The 7,045-nt window shown below is 37.0% G+C and overlaps 1 pseudogene; it reads right to left on the bottom strand.

Moving 5' to 3' along the window:
- Positions 1-5,871: 5,871 nt before the first annotated feature.
- On the bottom strand, positions 5,872-6,760 carry LOC114608603 (annotated as a pseudogene).
- Positions 6,761-7,045: the final 285 nt, after the last annotated feature.

Here is a 7,045-nt window from a genome sequence, read left to right as displayed (position 1 = left end):
AGAGAGAGAGAGAGAGAGAGAGAGAGAGAGAGAGAGAGAGAGAGAGAAGAGAGAAGAGAGAGAAGAAGGATTAAAAAAAATCCCAGCTAACTCAGACACTATAAGCACTCACATATAAATATCTTTTTTTCTGTTATTGTCTTAATTTTTTGTAGTCTGGGGTAAAGTGTGTTTTATTTTGGATGCCATTTTTTTAAATTGGATATTTCATTTACTTACATTTCAGATGTCATCCCCTTTCCCCATTTCCCCTCCCTAGAACCGTCTATCCCTTCCCCCATCCTCCTTTTTTATTTTATACAATTTTAATCATATGCAAGTATTAAGGTCAGTTCTAGGTTGAAGAACTAGCAATACATAGATGCAAATAGGGAACAAGCAAGACAATAAACACAAATAGTCAAAGAACAAGCAAGGCAATAAACAAAATTCCATGAATACTCTCATGATCACGGTTTCTAAGGGCTTATCAGGAGGAACAACATATCTGTGCTAACTTCTGTGTCCTAGCCCAAAGTCATTTTCATATCTGAAGCGTACTTCCTTGTTCGAGCCTAAGATTTGTATTCCTGTCTGAAATTACTTGTTATAGCCTAATGTCAGATTTCTCTCTGTAGCCCATTTCCTTGTCCTTGGCCAGTGTCAGATTCCTGCCAAGAAACCCCAAAAGCTCTACACATCCCCTATTTTTTATTTCATAAACAAGATGAAGCCTATCTTAGGTCATTCTGATAAGAATGCCTTATTTACCCATTATAGAATATGCATTATCAAAAGCAATGCATTTCTGTCTTAGGTTGGTAAGGCTCTGCAGAATCTCACCCATCCTTGGCCTGCCAGGCTGCTAATTTAATAACTTTCTCTGGGGGGTCTATTTGCTGTTTTAAACAATGTACATTGTCTGCCAACATGTTGATATTGTTCAAGACAAGCTTTAGCACAATGGGCAGGAATAAAAGTATTCTCAGGAGAAAAAGGACTAGAATGATCAAGCTATATATGCCATTCTTGAAGCTTGACGAAAATTGAAATACTGAACTCAGGCCAGGGGTAATTTTATCAGCAGTATCTGCTGCATCAGCACTCAGGAGAACAGCATTCTTGAAATTCATAAGCTTACTATATAAAGTTAAAACATCCAGAGAGGTGTTAGAATTTTGCCAAATATACAGCAAGTGTTTATAAACTCTTTCCTAATTATAATGACTACCACTGTCAATTTTAGAACTAACATGAATCCAATGATATTTGACATGACACTCGAGATGGCTCCTTATTCTTACACTCTGAACCTCCTTCCAATAATTTCAATAGGATAAAGATCATCAATACATTGTATATTCAACACTTTTTTTTCGCTAAATGATTGACATAAGTATCTATAAATATCTGTCTTAACTTCTTGTGACATAGCAATTTCAGAAGCAGTGGTGCTAGCAATTAATGTAATTAAAGGTGTTATACCAGCAATAATTAAGCCTACTAGCCTCTTGCTTCTGTTTAAAGCCAGACTTACTTCTTACACTACTTGCAAGCTTTTTTCAGAAGACCAAGGTTCTGTGATACTCAGGGCAATAAAACAAAAGCTGGTTGATAGAACTCGGTAACTGATATGCCAGGTTTCAACACTCTAACACAATTAGAAAGTATACAATCAATGCAACTTAAATTAAGTTAAATACTTAAATTAAATACATAAATTAAATGAAATTTAATTTAATTTAATACTTTAATTAAATTACTTAATTTGATAATTAAATTAAGTACTTAAATACTGTAGAAGAAACAAAAGTAGTTTTAACTTGACAATTAAAAGAACCTTAACACGTGTACTAACAGTTGTTTGAAATCCAGATCCTACCCCAACTTTATCTCTTGCTATCATAACATCATAGAGAACTGAAGCTAACTTTTAAATGTGTCTCTAAAAAATTTCAGAAGTGGACTTTCAAATGAAGACTGTTATTTCCAATATTGGATTTATTTCTAGATGAGTCCGTGGTTGAGTCTAAATAGCTGGTCACATTTAATAACAATATAAGAGGCATTATAACTTCTCTTTTTGATTCTCTGTTCCACAAGGTCTAAAAACTTGAGACAAGGCAGCTTGTCCCATCAGGAGCATAGATAAGGTAAAGGTAAGTTAGGAACATATGTCCAATACAGTTTCCCTGTCACCATTGTCAGGGAACTAAGCAAGCTCACAGGTCAGCTTCATTCTTTGTCCCAGCATCTGTATGTCTTACCCTTTGCTCTGGCAGCCACCATGCTCCTCCAGCATCCTGCAGAAAAAAAATATAAACATGCCCTCTTCCCTATAATAAATACCTGATCGGGAACATTCTATATGCCAGTAAGTGGATCCTTTCCTTTCCCATTTGTGTATGTATGGCTAGTTGGAGAGTGCCATAGACACTCAGCAGCAAGTTCCTTGGCATTCAAATATATTTTTTAAAATAATTAAAATAAAAAGAACATGATTTAAATAAATCTGTGGTGTAAGGGGATATACCTCTCCCCTTTTTTATTTTATGATGATATTGTTTTAAAGTTCCATGAGCCCCTTCCACAGTTGCTTGTCCATGACAATTATAAGGAATTTCAGTAATATGTGTAACATTAAATTGCTGCCAAAAAGTCTCAAATACTCAACTGTGCTAGCCAGTTCCATTATCTTTGTTTGTTTGTTTTTGTTTTGTTTTATTATTGGATACTTTATTTATCTACATTTCAGATGTTATCCACTTTCCCTAGTCCCCCCCCAACCCTAAGAAACCCCTTCCTTATCCCATCCTATCTATTTCTATAAGGGTGTGCCCGCAAACATCCACCCACTCCAACCTTCCCGCCCTCAAATTCCCCCACACTGGGGCATCCAGCCTTAATGGGACCAAGGACCTCTTGTCCCACCAATGTCCAACAAGGCCATCCTCAACTACACATACAGCTGGAAATATGGGTCCCTCCATGTGTGTTCCCAGGCTAGCTGTTTAGACCCTGGAAGCACTAGGTGATTGATATTGCCATTTTTCCCATGGGGAAGCAAGTCCCTTCAACTCATTCACTCTTCTCTCTAACTCATCTATTGGGGACCTTATGATCAGTTCAATGATTAGCTGCAAGTGTCCTCCTCTTGATATGTCAGGCTCTGGCAAAGCCTCTCAGGAGACAAGTATATCAGGCTCCTGTTAGCATGAACTTCTGGATATCCACAACAGTGTTTACATATGGTGGCTGCATCTAGGATGGATCCCTAGGTGTGGCAGTCTCTGGACAGTCCCTCCTCCAGCCTCTGCTCCAAAGGTTGTCACTGTATTTGCTCCCATGAGTATTTTGCTACTGTTTCTAAGGAGGACCGAAGCGCCCATACTTTGGTCTTTCTTCTTCTTGGGCTTCATATGGTCTGTGAGTTTTATCTTGAGTATTGTGAGTTTTGTACTACTATCCACTTATCAGTGAGTACATACCATGTGTCTTCTTTTGTGACTGGGTTACCTCACTAAAGATGGTATTCTCTAATTCCATTTATTTCCCTAAGAATTTCATGAATTCATCACTTTTAATAGATGAGTAGTTACTCCATTGTGTAAATGTACCAAATTTTCTATATCCATTCCTCTGTTGAAGTATATCTAGGTTCTTTCCAGCTTCTGGTTATTATAAATAAGGCTGCTATGAACATACTGGAGCTTGTGTCCTTGTTATATGTTGGAGCATCTTTGAGTATACACACAGGAGTGGTATCCATGGATCCTCAGGTAATATACTATGTCCAATTTTTTGATAAACTGCAAGACTGATTTCCAGAGTGATTGTACCAGCTTACAATTCAACAAATAATGCAGGAGGGTTTCTCATTCTCCACATCCTCACCAGCATCTGCTGTCATCTGAGTTTTAATCTTTGCTGTTCTGACTGGTATGAGTTGGAATCTCATGTGTATTTTGATTTGTATTTCCCTGATGAATAAAGCTGTTGAACATTTCTTTAGGTGCTTCTCAGCCATTCAATATTCCTCAGTTGAAAATTTTTTGTTTAGCTCTAACTCATATTTAATTGGGTTATTTGATTGTCTGAGGTCTAATCTCTCGGGTTCTTAGAATATTTTGGATATTAGCCTTCTATCTGATGTAGGATTGTAAAGATCTTTTCCCAATCTGATGGTTGTCATTTTGTCCTATTGACAGTGTTTCTTGCCTTACAGAAGCTTTGCAATTTTATGAGGTCCCATTTGTCAATTCTTGATATTAGAGCATAAGTCATTGGTGTCCTGATCATGATCCTTCCCCCTGTGCCCCTGTGTTTGAGACTCTTCCCCACTTCCTCTTCTATTAATTTCAATATATCTGGTTTTATGTTAAAATACAAAGTAAAAAGTAGCAAGGTATTTTTAACTGGTAGGAATATGTATGTTCCACAGAAATTATATGAAAAAAATCACATGATCAAAATTTCATTCTGTAAACAGTACACAAAATTTATTCATATTTTAAGGGATTGTCTATGAATGTTCTCAATACCTAAAAAAGTATGTGTTGACTATTAAAAAGTCAGTGATTATGACATATTAAACATAGTGGATTGGCCTAATTTTGCTTGCATTTTAAAGCTAATTTGGGCCCTTAAGACTTGTTGCTCCAGAGACAAGAGAGTTCACACATTAAATACTGAGTGACCCTACCCCCACATTATTTATTATTGGTAAATAAAGATACCAACAGCCGATAGCTGCACAGAAGAGTGGAGTTGTCATTTCCCAGGCTTGGGATCAGAGAGGACCACCATGAGGGATACAGCCATGGGTTAGGTGAGCAATAAGATAGTGGCACTGAGGGTTGGCCATTTGGAGTTCAGAGCAGCCTGGTGAAATTGTATGTAACTAAAAGTTTTTATAGAAAAGTAGACTCTAACATCATAAAGGGTAGGCAGGTTCCCAGGTATTGTTTTGTTTAATGCTTATTGGAACTATAAATGCTGTATGTGTGTTTCATCTGAGACATTAAATATGAAGGCGGTATAGAAACCCTTCTCCAAGATTTAAATAATTTCTACAACATTAAAACAAGGCAGTTTTCTCCTCATATTTTTATAGACAATTTGTAGGATTTTACAATATACAATCCAGTGTCAACTGCTGATAACAAAGGAAGTTCTGCAGTAAGGTAGAAAAGAAATATTTCAGGAACTTTTTTCAACAATTGACAAAGTGAAAATTTGTAGCTGATAAAATAAGTAAAAGACAGGGTTGTATAATGTATTGTAAACTTTTGTTTTTGCTGTAATCAAATGTGCTGAACAAAAGCATCTCAAGAGAAAACAAAAACGTTGCATTTTGAATTATGGTAACAGATCCTAGAATGCATGAAGAACAGGAAGGCAAGGAAGCAGGTAGCCAGAGGAAGAAGCTCACTCACCACATCTCAACTACATATAAAAAGCAGAGTGAGCAGAAAGTTGGGTTTATCTAAGAACTATCAAAACTTGCTCCAGTGATGTTCTTCCTCTAGCAATATTTAAGCCCTTTAAAATCCATAACCTCAAAGAGCACTACTGATTTTGGAGCAAGTGTTCAACTATACTAGCATATCTGACACATTTTTTTAATTCAAACCATAACAGGAAATATCCCTGTTTCTTAAATCTTATTTCGTGATATCCCATATGTTGTTAGCATTCTAATATTCTAAGTTCTACCACAGTACCATAGAAAGCTTGTTGTTTTTCAGTATAAGTTAACTATGATCAAGAATCATGATGTGCATCTGAAATGAAGTACATGAACAAGGGAACCTGTAGAAGTTTTGACCAAATTAAACTTAGCTTTGATAATGATTATCACCCACTCTGGTTTTCATTCTTTTTTTTTTTTTAAATAAACCAAAAGGAATTTATTTACAAAATGTCTTACTTCAACAACAGTTACAGCCAAGAAACAGGATATCAAGCAGTAATGAACTAAGAGACTCCAGTAATCCGTGTTTAAGCTATTATGGCCAGAGTAGCTTTTCTTGCTAGCTAGAAAGATGTCCGTCTGAGCCGTCCACTTGCACAAGGGTATTATTGAACCAAGGGGGCTGTGTGAGCAGCACAGACACATGTGGGGTCAGCTGAGTCACGTGTTTCTTGGCTTTTTCTCCTCCCTCGTTAGTTTTCTACTTTTCTCCTTCTCTGTTGACTCCTTCCTCTTTTTCTCCTCCACTATCAGCTCCTTTCTCAGCTTCCTCTTCTTTATTGCCAGCTCCTTCCTCTCCTTCTTTGTCCTGAACACTGACGGAAACTGCTTTGCTATAGCCTTCCCGGTTCCGAGCAATTTCAATGGCAAAAAATTGAATCCTGGGTGCAAAGATAGTGTTCTCTTCAGTGTAGCCCTGGGAACAATCCAGTCGCAGCAAAGTACCATAGTTATAATCTTCTACAATCCCTTCGAATTTTAAGCAGAATGGCCTCCACTTCTCTTTAGCGGATTCTGATTTGAGTTCTTCTGGGTCCAAAACATCTACTCTGAGTGTATCAAAGATTTCACGGAACTCAGAGTAGATTTGATCATCTACTTTGGTGAGTTTCAGAAACTGTGGGTCAACTGATGAAATCAGTTTATAATAGACTTCAGCATGCTGCATTGCTCGAATGGCCCAAGCCATTTCAATATCAGGGTCGTTGCCATATGACTCAGGAGGGTAAGAAAGAGCATGGGCGATGGACACCGCTTCCCCAGAAATCGGCTCTTCGCTTTCGCTGGCAGCATCCATGTTGCTGCTAGGTAAGTCTCTGGTTTTCATTCTTATGATGCTGTTATGCTTTGAGGAATGTTATAAAAGAGATATACAACTATTATGACAGTTGTAACTTTCAGAATCAAAATATAGATTTAGTACCTTAGAAGTAAGACTGTGGTAGGATGTTTAAATGTGTAACCTAATATTTTATGATAAATTCATATTGTGAAAACTACTAGAGAGGACCAAATTAAAATGTCCACCATCATTATTCTTTCATTCTTAAAAACATTCCAGTTTGGAGGTTCTTCCATGGAAATGACTTTTTC

The sequence above is a fragment of the Grammomys surdaster genome, unplaced genomic scaffold (genome assembly GCF_004785775.1).
Source record: "Grammomys surdaster isolate TR1022 unplaced genomic scaffold, NIH_TR_1.0 125928, whole genome shotgun sequence".
NCBI lineage: Eukaryota > Metazoa > Chordata > Mammalia > Rodentia > Muridae > Grammomys > Grammomys surdaster.
Note: the sequence above shows the minus strand (reverse complement) of the source record. Positions and strands in the feature narration are given on the sequence as shown.